Raw genomic sequence first — 13,439 nt, 5'->3', positions numbered from 1 at the left:
GCAATTGGACAATTAAAACAGACATTCGGATGGCGGGGAAGAAGAACAAACTGGGGAGGAGGGTGGAGAGAATGGTGCGGCAATGAAGGAGTGAAAGCCCAGAATCCCTGTGAATGTTCATTGAAACTAATAAAATTTAATAAAATAAAAAAAATCCTTGGTACCAGTCAGGAGGCCAGGAGACGTATTATATTGGGAGAGTTAACTATCAGGAATCTCTTCAAATTCCTAAAGAACAATAATGTCAGTTTGAAGACTAAAGTGTGCCTGATTCAGACCGTGGTCTTTTCAGTCATTTGCTATGCATCTGAGAGCTGTACAATGAATAAGGATGACAGAGGAATTAATGCCTTTGAGTTGTGGTGTTGGAGAAGAGTGCTGAATATCTCACTCTTGGGATAATTACTAAAAGAAGAAAGAGATTGTTTTAGGAAAAGTACAGTGAGCCTGCTCCTTGGAGGAAAGGATGACAAATATTTGTCTCACATACTTTTGGCATGTTGCTATGAGAGGTTATTGCTTGGAAAAGGTGGAGAATCAGCAAAAGAAAAGAAAATCCTCAAGGATATGGATTCACATAATGACTGCAGCAATGGCTCAAAAATGTCATAGATGATGAAGATGGTACAGGATAGGACAGGGTAGGATTTGTTATTCATAGAGTTGCTAGGAGTTGAACTTGACTGGACAGTCCCTAACAACAAGACTAAAATCTCCCTGAGGCCTGGAACTATGTCTTACTCATTTCATTAATCTAATAGCACTTATCATAGTGCCAGGTAGAAGTTAGTCTCTCCCTTCTTTCCTTTTTTTTTTTAAAAAAATACAATCAAATAAAGCCAGTAATACCTGAGAAATAGAAGATAAAATAAGCTTCCACAAGGTTAGTGGGAGGCACATCTCACTGGATACTGATAGAGTCTTTTCGCCCACATAACAACTCAGGAGAGAGATATGTGCAATTGACATTTTCAGAATGATAATGGTCTTATATTAAGTTCAGCCACTGACAGTTAAGAACAAGAGATAAATTTCTTGAACAGGAGTAGGTGTGTTATAGCGGCTAAATAGTGAATCTGATCTCACTATGTAGTGGTCTCATGAAGGGTGATAGAAAACAATTGAAAGTGTAGTTTATCCGCTTATTCGGCAGTGCTTTTTTCAAAGTGCTTGGCACTGAGCTGGGTCCCCATGATAGGTGAGCTAACCACAACTCACACTCATAGAACACATCATCTAGTGTGCACATAGATTCACAGATATTCCAACCTGATGGGAATGGTTTAGATGGTGTAGGAGAAGCATGAACCCTGTTCAAGAAAGCATGCAGCCACCACTGGTGAGCCTTTCTGATGGAATTAGGGTGAGGGCAGGAGTGATTTTTCCTGATATCCAATCATTGAGCATTTTGTTAATGATTTTCAGGAGCTAGTTCATAAACGGCCTGGAATGAAGAAGTGTATATACTTTCTTTTAGAAGTGGTATAATCTGAAGAATTGGGGTGCTAGCCCAAAGGCTGAGCTTCTCTGAAGGTTTGAAACTACCAGCCACTTTACAGGAGAAATATAAGCAGTCTTTTCCTGTGACATTGGACCTGACTTGACAGTAATGAGAGAGAAGGAGAATGAATCATGGTGGTACGATAATGAAATGCTCAGTTGTTAATTGAAAAGTTTGTGCTTGAAATCCAGCCACCCTTTCTATAGGAGTAAGGTATGGTGAGCTCTTTCTGTAATTATTACAGCCGAGGTAACAGGATAGGGCAGTACTACTCTGTTACATGGCATCACTGTGAGTCAAAATCAACTTGATGCTGACAATCAATACGAACAGGGCATTTATATAGAGCCACAGATTTGTTAAGCAAGAGTACTGGGCTACAAGTAGATGAAAAGAGTAGATTAGGGAATATAGCATCTACAGAAGTACTTAGCAAGCCATGGATAACAAGTGGCAAATACACCAGTTGCCCAGTTGCACTTTGGGAGAAGGATGGGCAATCTCATCTAATGCAATTGCAGCCTCTGAAAACCCACTGAAGGGTCAGCTATGAGTTTGTTCCAGTTCTTGGCAATGAATTGTGTTTGTTGACATTTTACTATATTATAAGCTGCTTGAGTATGGAGATCATATGACTCACAGGATCAATTTTCGCCTTCTTGAGTATCTACCCCAGATCTTGTTTACAGTAAGTTCACAATAAATGGCTGATGATCATCTGACACACTTTATATTCAAGCATGTGTAAGCCCTAAACTGTGGCAGTCACAGCTGCTTTTTTTAAATGTCTTTGTGTTTTTAATGGTAGACATTTTCTTATTTTTAGCCTTTAATTGCATTTCATTAGGAAACTGATACAAAAGAAGATAGCTTAAATTTTTGGACGTGCTTTAACTCGTCCATATGGACAATCATCTGCCTTGGAACAGATGTTTACATGTATTGCTGAAATCTGCTATTTCTGCCAGTTTTCTGCTTCCAAATCCAGTGCCTCCTAATCTTTCTCAAGCAGGAATGCACACCATATTTTTCATCAATATTACAAAGGACATCTTGTAATCTTTCTGAAGCAAGAATGCATACCACATTTTTCATCAATATTACAAAGGATATAAAAGTACTGAAGAGAAAGAGGATTATTTGACTCAAAGGGGCAGAACTGTAATAATGGACTCATTTTCAGGAAGATCTGACATTAGCCTTTGTTGACAATTGTTCTAGTTAGTCATGCCAAATCAACCTTCACCTTTAGATGACTTTGAAAATGATGAGGGCCTTCTAGAGTGTCTGTGTTATAGGAATTACCTCCCCAATGGATGTCTTCCTAGCAGGTCAATTCACTGTGACAAAAAGTAAAAGCCGAGGGCTTTTCCGTAGATAACACTGGATAGAGAACCCAGCCAGCAATGGGACAAATTAAAAGGTTATTCTTTATAAAGTTTATGGGTTGATTGTTTCTCTTTCTCATTTGAGAAGTCTACATAGGTAAAGAAGCTCATCTGAGAATGTTGTAAGTACACTGTACTCTCAAAAGCTCTATGAAGCTCTGAGTATAGTTTTTGTTACTGTGGAATCAGCCTGCTGTTGACTCATTGAAACCCCACATACAAATGAAACAGTGTATAATTCGGCACAACCTTCATAATCACTGGTAAGCTTCAATTTCTTATTGCAGCCTCCTGTGTTTTGAGTGCCTTCCAACTTTGGGAGTTCATCTTCCAGTGCTATATCAATGTTCAGTTTATATATATGGTTTTCATTGGATTCTTTTCAGAACTAGGGAATTGGTTTTTCTTCCTAATCTCCTTTAGTCTGATAGCTCTTCTGAAACCTTTCTGCCATGGAGAGTTTTTCTAATACTGCTAGTATCAGAAATATCAGTGGCAAAGCAACCCACTAGCTATCACAGTGTAACAAACTGACATATTAGTAGTGGTTTGGATATTTATTAGTATTGCTTTGTAACACCATAGGTTGTAGCAAGGAAAGCCAAAGATGGATCGCTGCCTTTGAATTGTGTTGAGGATTATTGAGTCTACTACGGACTGCCAAAAGAACAATCAAATCTGTCTTAGAGGAAATGGAACCAGGGTGTTTCTTGGAGGCAAGAGTGATGAAATTTTGTCTCACATTCTTGGGTCACGTTGTCAGTAGGAGTCAAACCTTGGAAAATAACTGGAACAGTATATTGACAGAAAAGTGTCAGAAATTCAAGGTATATGTACAAGAAGCCATTAACATCACTCTTTTTTTAATTGAAATGTTAATGAGAGTTTATAGAGACTTTGGATTTCCATTCATTCATTCATTGTTGTACATTTTCCTCCCTGCCCACCCCTCCCCCCATTGGCTTTTCTCTTTGAAAAGTAAAAAAACAAACAAAAAAAACCACAAAAACCCAACAACAAAAAACTTTCATTATTATACAATCCCCCCAATCCACTCTACCATGTAGCCATTAACATCCTTCTTGATGTTAAATGGATCTTGACTGAAAGCGGAGACTACCAGATAGATGTTTACTTACACATTATTGACTATGCAAACGCATTTAACTGTGTTGTTCTAAGGATAGCTTTGAGAATGAGAATCCTAGAATACTTAATTGTGTTCATGTGAAGCCTATACATAAACCAAGAAGTGGTTGTCTGAACAAAATAAGGATGCACTTCCAGGTTGTATTCTTTCTCCATACCTGTTCAATCTGGAAGCTAAGCAAATATTTTGAGAAGTTAGACTTTATGAAGAAGGATGTGGCATCAGGATTGGAAGACTCATCAACAACCTGAGTTGTGACACAAGAGGCACAAACTTGCTTGCTGAAGGTGGAGAAGACTTGAAGTACTTACTAAAGAAAATGAAAGACTACAGCCTTCAATATGGATTACATTTCAACATAAGAAAACAAAAGTCTTCACCATTAGCCCTATAGGCAGCAACATAGTAGTTGGAGAAAAGATTCAAGTTGTCAACTACATCATTTTACTCGGATCCACAATCAGCATCCACAGTAGTTGTTAAGTGCTGTCTAGTCATAGACGACTCGTAACAACCCTATGAACAAAAGACCTGAACACTGGTATTACTTTCATCATTTCTCTAAGTTCATAGAGTTTCCAGAGGCAAGCTGTTTCGGAAGTGAATGCCACTCCTGCTTCCAAGTTTGTTTAATCAAGGAGCTCCACCAAACACTGTCCACCGTGGGTAACCATTCTTGTATTTGATACACCAGTATCACAGTGTTTAGCATCACAGCAACCACGAGTTAACCTCTGTTAACTCCACAGTAGTAGCAGTCAAGAAATCAAAAGATGTTTTGCACCAGGAAAATCTGCTGTCACAGGCCTCTCCAAAGTGCTAAAGAACAAGAATATTAGTTTAAAGACTAAAATGTGCCTGATCTAAGTCATGGTCATTTGTATCGTTTCTTACGCATCTGAAAGTTGGAAGATAAATAAGGATGGAAGAAGAATCAATGCCCTTGAATTGCAGTGTTGGAGAGTATTAAACATAGCATGGACTGTCAAAAGAATTAACAGGTCTGTCTTGGAGGAAATGCAACCAGGTGCTCTTTGGAGGCAATGATGGTGAGACTTTGTCTCACTTACCTGGGGACATGTTGTCAGGAGGCACCAGTCCTCGGAAAAAGACCATACTGCAAAGTCAGAGCGTGAAAGAGAGGAAGACCCTCCACAAGATGGATTGACACAGTGACTGTAACAGTGCCGTGGAGCATGTCAGATATCTTGAAGATGGTGCAGGATATGGCAAGGGTTGGGTCTGTTGTTCATAGTCACTCTAAATCGCAGTCAATGTGACAATATCTAACATTATATGCAATCAACTAATGGGAAAGACCTTGAAATAGTGTTTTCCAAACTGTACTGTAGGGGTTACTCTGAAAATTCCTAACTTCACCAATGAGTTATGACGCTTGAGGAGTAGAGTGCAACTCTTCCTGGGAGGTTTGGCTGTGTATTCCCTGACCCTGTTTTTCTTCATGAGGCAACTTCTTCCAGGCTAGTATGTAAAAGAATACATTTCAAAGAATTCACTTAAAAGCTTCCTGACAAAATGTTAACAGTGGTTATCCTAGGATGTGATTGATTGATTGATTTTTTTTTCTAACTAGCTTCTATTAGCTAAAACTGAGTTGTTGGATGCTGTGCAGAGTTAAGCACTTGACTGGGTGGTTGATGACTTGAACTCATTCAGAGACACTTGGGGAAAAAAGGCCTAGTGATACGTTTTCAAAAACATCGTAACCTTGAAAACCTTATGAACAACAGAAATTGGAAAGATTAACTGGGGAATTTAGGAGGAGGTGTAGGGAATTTATGTTAATGCAGGAGGAATAATTCAGCAAAAAACAGGTGAGATAGATTGCTCAACCCAAGACTGTCATCCACGTCATTGAATTAAACATATATAAACTGCTGGATTGGTCTATGCTCAACAACAAAAGCAAAATTTTTTTAAAAGAGCAAAGTGTAGTTGGGGCTCCATTACAGACTTCAATATGAAGTGCGTCAGTATTTTAGCTCGAACGCACTATCAGCAAATTGACTCAGCACACTTGGCTTCTCAGGGGTTCTGCAGGCTGTGGCCATTCTGCAATAGTGCTGAGTGGGTTTGAACAGTCAACATTTCAGTTGGCAGTTGAGTGCTTAACTCTGCATCACCCAGAGACTGCAGTACCACCAGTTTGCAGAAGACTAGCAATACGTTAAAATGTTTGTTTTGCCTGAACATATCAAGAAGTGGATTCACTCAGAAGGATCCTTGCTGTCTACGGGGGTGTTGTAAAGTATAAATTACTTACTGAGGGAGAGACACTTGGAAGTCTCTAGGCATCTTTACAAATAGACTTACAGTGGTGGAGCCTGCTTTAAATTGCCACTTAAATCCTTAAGTCTTCTTTGTGAAAGTTTCTCAAGAGGTAGTGCTTGGTGGGAAATATGCAAGCTTGTGTACTAAGACTATGGCAGTTATGTGCTGCACGGGAGCCATTAGAACAGGGCATTGTGCATTGTGTTGTGAAACAAGCATAATTTGTATCTAGGAAGCAACTCCAGACATAGTCTGCTTTTCCTCTTTTCAGCAGCAGGTTACCTCTTTCTGATAGTAATAGTCCATTGCAGGAAGACCTCTATGTGAAGCTGTGCTGCAATCCTGAAGACACATGGTTCGAGGCCACCAGCTGCTCCAAGGGAAGAAGATGGGCAATCTCCTCTTGTGCAATTAACTGCTTCTGAAAACCCGCCGGAGGGTCAGCTATGGGTCTGTTCCAACTCGGGTATAACAACAACACAGCCATTGAGGACTGATGAAGATTTTGTTTAAGAAAAGTTATGAATTCTCCATGAAATCCAGTCTGGATGTGGTTGTTAGTTACTATCCAATGAACAATCTTTACTATAAATTGTATGTCTAAAGAACTAAATACTGCTTAGTTCTGTGCCATCTTCATAACTGATCATGACTGTGGGGCTGGTCTGAAATCTAGGAATAAAACCAGAATGAATTATTTCAACATGTCAAAAAGATTGTAGCTATGAGAAAAAGTATTCCAATTTAAGGTATAAGTTCAATATTCTGGTCATGTGTATTGCCCCAGTGTGCTATCAGAGGTACCAGCATGGTGTACAGTTAGGGGTACTGGCCTAGTGTTCAAGTGAGGGTACCAGCCTTATGAAGGGTTGAGGGTACTGTCCCAGGGTACAGTCGGGGAAACACTAAGAGTCACTGTTGGTGGGTCAACTGGCAAGAGGTATCTGAGCGGAACACAGTAGTGGAACACACTACCCAAATATATTTGCATCTCATATTAAGTTCACTCCATCCAGGGAGATTTTCCAGGGTTTAAATTTGATCAAAATATTTGGGAAAACTTAAAATAAGAGAGTTAAAATGACAAACTATAGGTTCTACTGTTGCTGTTTGTCCTGAGACTCCAGGTGATATTAATTATCTCCTTCCTTAGTTAAGTTCCCTTTACCCTTTCTTGGTATTTCTGCCAGTGTGGGAGGCTTATCAGGTCATGTTTGCTAGGGTTTTTTTTTTTTTATATATATTTTCTGTTAAAACTGGCCATAGGAGAAAGAAGAGACCCCAGGTGATCAAATGGGTGCTAAACATATTCTTTCCTGCCTTTTTTTTTTTTTTTACGTCTACTGGTCTATGGCCCTGCGGCCATATGGAAACTGTGGAGTTGAGTTTAGAAGAACACTTACTGTGTTCTCTGGTGGAAGCATTCATGGAAAGCAGGACCTCTGGACTGTTCAAAGCATATGATGTGTTCTAAAGTATAGTAACTATACTTGTATCCTTTACATCTACAAGAGCACAGATCCCAGCCATTCTCGCGTAGGTGATGTTGCTTTTGATTTGCTACAGGAGCATTGGAGCTGAGCAAAATTTGGGGGGTTACCTAGTAGATTGTCATCTCTACGTTATCACTCAGACGTGCCTTAAAAAGGATATTTAATTGTTGTATTGAGCCAGAAGTTTCTGGATACAAATAGGATGTTAGCTAAAATCTACTAGCCTATTGGCCTAATTGCTTGGTGCTTGTCTTGTCACTGTTTTCAAGGTCATACCTGAGTAAGGTTTTAGTGAAATAGTCGTCCATTTTTATTTACAGTCACACTGAACGAGCCCACCCATGAATCCTGCTCATTCAGGCTGTTTTTCCTTTGTCAGGTAGTTAGAGAACACTCCCTCCTCAAAGAGCTCACAGGTGTGAGCCAAAGATATTGGTGTGCAACGTAAGGGTCTGGACATGTTTGTGCTGCTTGCTCTGGATCTGTTTGAGTCTGTACCTTATATAGTGCTGTGGTGTCAGGAGTTTATCGTTCAAAATGGCCTTCCTAGCTTTTGACTTTGACTTTGTCATGAGACAATATGTCATGAGAATAGATGGAGAGGATATGTTAACCTATGCACAAGGGAATTGGCCAGTCTTGCCTCTCAGTGAAGTAGATTCAGCAGATTTTTATAATCTCACCACCAACAAAGAAGAAGCAGAGAACAATGTGCACCATCCTGGGCCAGAGGTACTTGCACCAGCCAGACCTACAGAAGATCAGTAGCAGATGCAGCAGAGAGCCAGAGACCTGATGTAAGACAGGGCTGACCTTGGGACTGCTACTCCAAACCAGAACTAAGAGTCTTTGTTCTTGAGTTTGTTGGAGGACAAGTAGTGTGGGGGATGGGTAGGTCCATAATTGCCAGGACTAAGAGATTTGCAACACTGGCCTAAAGGCTACGAGCCTGAGAGCACATTTTAGGGGCTTTTCTAACTGAGTGATTGTATCTTGCTGCCAATCTGAATTATAGCCTTTGACTTCCTTATTATTGTTCTGTGTGGTCTATAAGCAATTGCAACAGATTTTTGACCCAGTAGAGCAGATTGATGTTGGGATGAGTAGAAAGAGGTGTGGGAGCCTGGAGCCAAGTTTGACCTCATGGGAATTGATTTTGAGTTGTGGATGCTGATGACAGGTATAGTTCCCCATTGTGGAGTTGGTAAGGTCAGATATGGCCGTCCCCATGCAGTCCTTGCTCTTTCTACAGGTGCCATGTTATGATAGAAAGATGGCTGCTGGACTTGACTTGATGCCTATGAAAACACTCAGTTCATAATGTCAGTTCCAGCCATATAATAATTTGATGCTCCATGGTCAGTTCTACTAAGAACCAGAGCATGGGAATTGACTTCCAATGGGTGTACAGATGTAATGTCTTAACTATAGAACCAAATAGTTTAAATTTCAATTCACTTACTGGGATTTACCAGAGCTTCCAATAGTATTGTTACTTACCCTACAATTTTCACAGTCATATGGCCCAAGTGGTGGGTCTATTTGCACTGATACCTGTAGAGGTTTGAGGAGCCTTTATTTACTCTGGGTTAGAGTAGTATTTCCAAGTGCAGAATATACTATCTCCACAGGAAGCTCTGGTGGCTTAATGGTAAGAAATTTGAGTTGCAATCCCAAAGGGATGAGGTTTGAATCTGCCAGCTACTCTGTGGGAGAAGAATGGGTGGTCTCCTCCCATGTGATTGTCTCTGCAAACCTGCTGGAGGGTCAGCTATGGGTCAGTTCTGACTCAAAGGCACACAATAACAATAGAGATAGAAGCACAATGGGACACATTTTTCCAATGCAAGGACTGGTTTTGGAATGCATATGGACCCTACCCCATGTCGACACAATTCACCAATGACTCCCTAGGCTAACACCTGAAGTCCCTGATTAAGTCCTGGTCTGAAGACTGTAGCCAGCTGGGAAGACAGACACTGGAACTGCCTTTATGGGGATTGATCTACATATGAGGTCCTCTCTCACCCATAAACAAGATCTTTCCTTTCTCCTGGACACACTGCTGAGTTTGCCCAGTTACACTCAGAATCTGCACTCCAGACCTACAATGAATAATTAATGTCAAATATCATCTCATCTCTGTAAATCCTAGAGAAGTTATTTATAAGAAAAAATATAAAGAGTTTATTTTCATTTCCCAGAGCTGCCATAACAAAATACCAAGGAGTGAGTGGTTTTTAAAAAAATAGATAATTACTTCTTCTCCCTTGGAGTTTTTTTAAAAAAATTATACTAGTTTACTTACAAAGTTCAGAGGGTAGGGGCCTGAGGGTGGAGGAAGGAGGAAGGGAAAAAAATGTCATAAACTGTGGTGAGTTTACCTTGAAGGACTATACTTAGGTGAGTTAAGAACAAATTCATTTTACTAAAACAAAATCATTCTACCAAAAACAGGATTGAAAAAAATGTAATTTGACTGTTGAGGGTAGTATTGGAGAAATGCAGTCTGAATGTCACCACTATTAGAGTATTAGGCAATGGTTAAAAAAAAAAAGAAAGAAAAGATACTTACTTTGCATCGTTCTAGAGACTAGAAATCCCAGTTCAGAGTGTCAGCAGGACTATGCTCATTCTCTGCAGGAGGAGATCCTCTCCATCTTCTGGTGTCTCCAGGCACAGCTTGGTGTTCCTTGGCTGGTAGTTGGTGTCTTCCTCTGTGTATGACTGTTTTCATGTCTATTTTTCTCTTTTATAAGGTACCAGTCACGGAGGACCAATCATACCTATCATAATATGATTAACAACAACATCTGTAAAGTAAAAAGCAAAAAAAAAAAAAAAAAAGAAAATCCTTTTTCCCAAGATAAAGCCATTTTCACAGGTACAGGTGTTAGGACTTTTGGAATATCACAATTCAACCTTTAGTAGCTCCATGGTAAGTATAGTTTTCTATCAAATATACTTTGACCTTTGTAAATCAGGAGCATGATGTTTTACACAGAAACGGGAGGAGGGGACTACATCGAGGCTACCAAACTAGGTGTCCATAGCCTTGGGCTGGTCAATACTATGTTCTATACAGGGAATTTTGGTCTTACACCTTGTCAGTAAAAGAGGAAGGACATTTACTGTGTAAAGTTGTTGCTTGGACTAAAAGGGATCTTCTGTCAGTGCGTCATACCAGGGTGAATGTCATGGCATTATGGTGCTGGAAGCTATACCACCACTATTTCAAGTCCTATAGGATCACTCATGTTGAAGAGGTCTTAGCACAGCTTGCAGACTGAGACAACCTAGGGGGACAAACCTTGCTTCCAAAAATTAGCAAATGAAAACTCAATGGACCACAACAAAATACAGCCCAAAACGTGATGCAAGATGAGACCACTAGATTGGAAGTTACTTAAAACACAGTAAATGAAACAATGCATTTGAGCACATCAGTGATTATGAAGATAGTGTTGTTATTGTTGGTTGCTGTTCTTGTGTACCATCAAGTCAGAGCCAATCCACGGCTGACCTTTCATAGCTGAGCCTCCAGTGGCATTAATTGTGAGGAGATTGTCCCTCTTTCTCCTACAAAGCAGCTGGTGGATTTGAACCACATACTTTTGGTAAGCTCAGTTCCTTACTATTAAGTCACCAGAGTATGCAGGTAGAGAGTGTAGATAGTAAAAGACCTGGTTATGTTTTTGAAGTATTATATACTGGATCAGCATGAATGGGAGTTAACTGGATGGCAAATCTGTAGAATCAAGCTTGGCCGACAGTAAAAACTTGTACTGTTGTAACATGCCATTAAGTCAACTGAGACTCATAGCGTCTTTATGCACCATAGTTCCAAACTCTGCTCTATCCTGAATCAGTCTCACTGTCTCTGACACGCCTATCCCCCCATTACCTGAGTTACTGTGTCAGTCTATCTCATCGGGGGTCTTTCTGTTTTACACTGCCCTTCCACCTTTCCAAGCATGATGTCCTTTTCCAAGGCCTGGTCCATCCTTAAAACATGCCCAAAGTGTGTTAGACAGACCTTCAAAATCTTTACCTCGAAGCAACAATTTTCTGCAGGGTAGATCTGTTTGTTCTTTTGGAGACCTTCTTCTGTCATCTTTAGTCATTTTCCAGCTTTCTTACACAAAACAAATAATTGTGAAGACCAGGGCCTGGATCAGGCACACTTAGTCTCTAGACTGGCAACGCTGCTCTTTAGCACTAATGTATTTTACTAATCTTTTACATTTTTACATTTGATAGAATAATGAAGTGTACCTAAATCATCCATAGTAAAATGTAAGCAATCAAAAGCAATCAGGAATGAAAACTTGACCTGATTTAGTTGTAAACTAATAATACAAAGAAAGAATAATAGTTGTAAGATCTGAAGGTATTTGTTTAATCTGAAAGAAAACTCTTAAAAACATTATTTTCTGTCCCAATCAAACGGGCAGGGAGTTTTGGTGTCCTTCTTGGCAAGGAGTTGTGTTGATAATCCAAAGTTGATGTCTTTTTAGTGGTTCAAACTCACCAGCAATTCTTCGGGAGGAATATGGGCAATCTCCTCTCATGCAACATTGTTGTTGTTGTTATGGGCTGTTAAGTTGGCTACAACTCAAAGCAACCCTATGTACAACAGCCCTGAATCCTGCTCTATCCTATGTCAATCTTATTGGCTCTGACACACCTATCCCATTACCCCAGTCACTGAATTAATCCATCTCATCAAGGGTCTTCCTCTCTTGCGCTGTCCCTTCACCCTCCTAAAGCACGATGTCTCTCTCCAAGGACTGGTCCCTCCTTGCAACATGTCCAAAGTATGTCAGACGAAGCTTCAGAATCCTTGCCTCCACGGAACAGCCTGGTCTCACCCTCTCTAGGAAAAACCTGTTCTCTTAGCAGTCCATGCTATATTCAATACTCTTCTGCAGCACAAAGGCATCAATTCTCCTTCTATTATCCCTAGTCATTGTCAAGCTTTCTGATGCATAGCAAGTAATTGCAAAGACTATGGTCTGGATCAGGTGCAGCTTAGTCTCCAGACATACATTCTCAAGAAAACTGCTGCTGCTGCTGCTGTTGTTGTTGTTGTTGTTGTTGTTGTTATGTGCCATTGAGTCATTGGTTCAAACTCAATGGCAATAAGTGAGTGAGTGAATCATACTGGTTACCCCATTTATAAACACTCACAAGCACCAGTAGTCCCTGAGGCTGCAGTGCAGTTTCTGCTTTCTTACATGACCTTGTCTTCTTCATCATTGATGTCCTTTTGATATAATGCCAAAATCTCTTGAACCAACGTAATTGTGAAAAAAAAAATTGTTTTTTGAGATTCAGAGCTGATGAGTAGTAGCAAGGAATCAGAAATATGAAGCTGGTTAACAGAACACAGCATCCCTGGGGGTAAAATATATGTGCAACTACACAAGAGTACTACTCATCTTGTACCAACAGGAGAAACTAAGAGTGGACGACCAGGATGCTAAGGGTATCTGTCCTCTTAAGAATTTGTGACTCTGCAGAGTTTGGTGAGAAGAGGTAGGGGGTAGAAGAATTAGGAAAGATGCAGTAGGGACGTGAAAACTTGGGGTAATTGTGGTCATGGATAAATGATG

Source organism: Elephantulus edwardii, unplaced genomic scaffold (genome assembly GCF_000299155.1).
Source record: "Elephantulus edwardii isolate Elephantulus edwardi_28Jun2011 unplaced genomic scaffold, EleEdw1.0 scaffold00133, whole genome shotgun sequence".
NCBI lineage: Eukaryota > Metazoa > Chordata > Mammalia > Macroscelidea > Macroscelididae > Elephantulus > Elephantulus edwardii.
The sequence above is the reverse complement of the archived record's forward strand: the minus strand, read 5'-3'. Positions refer to the sequence as shown.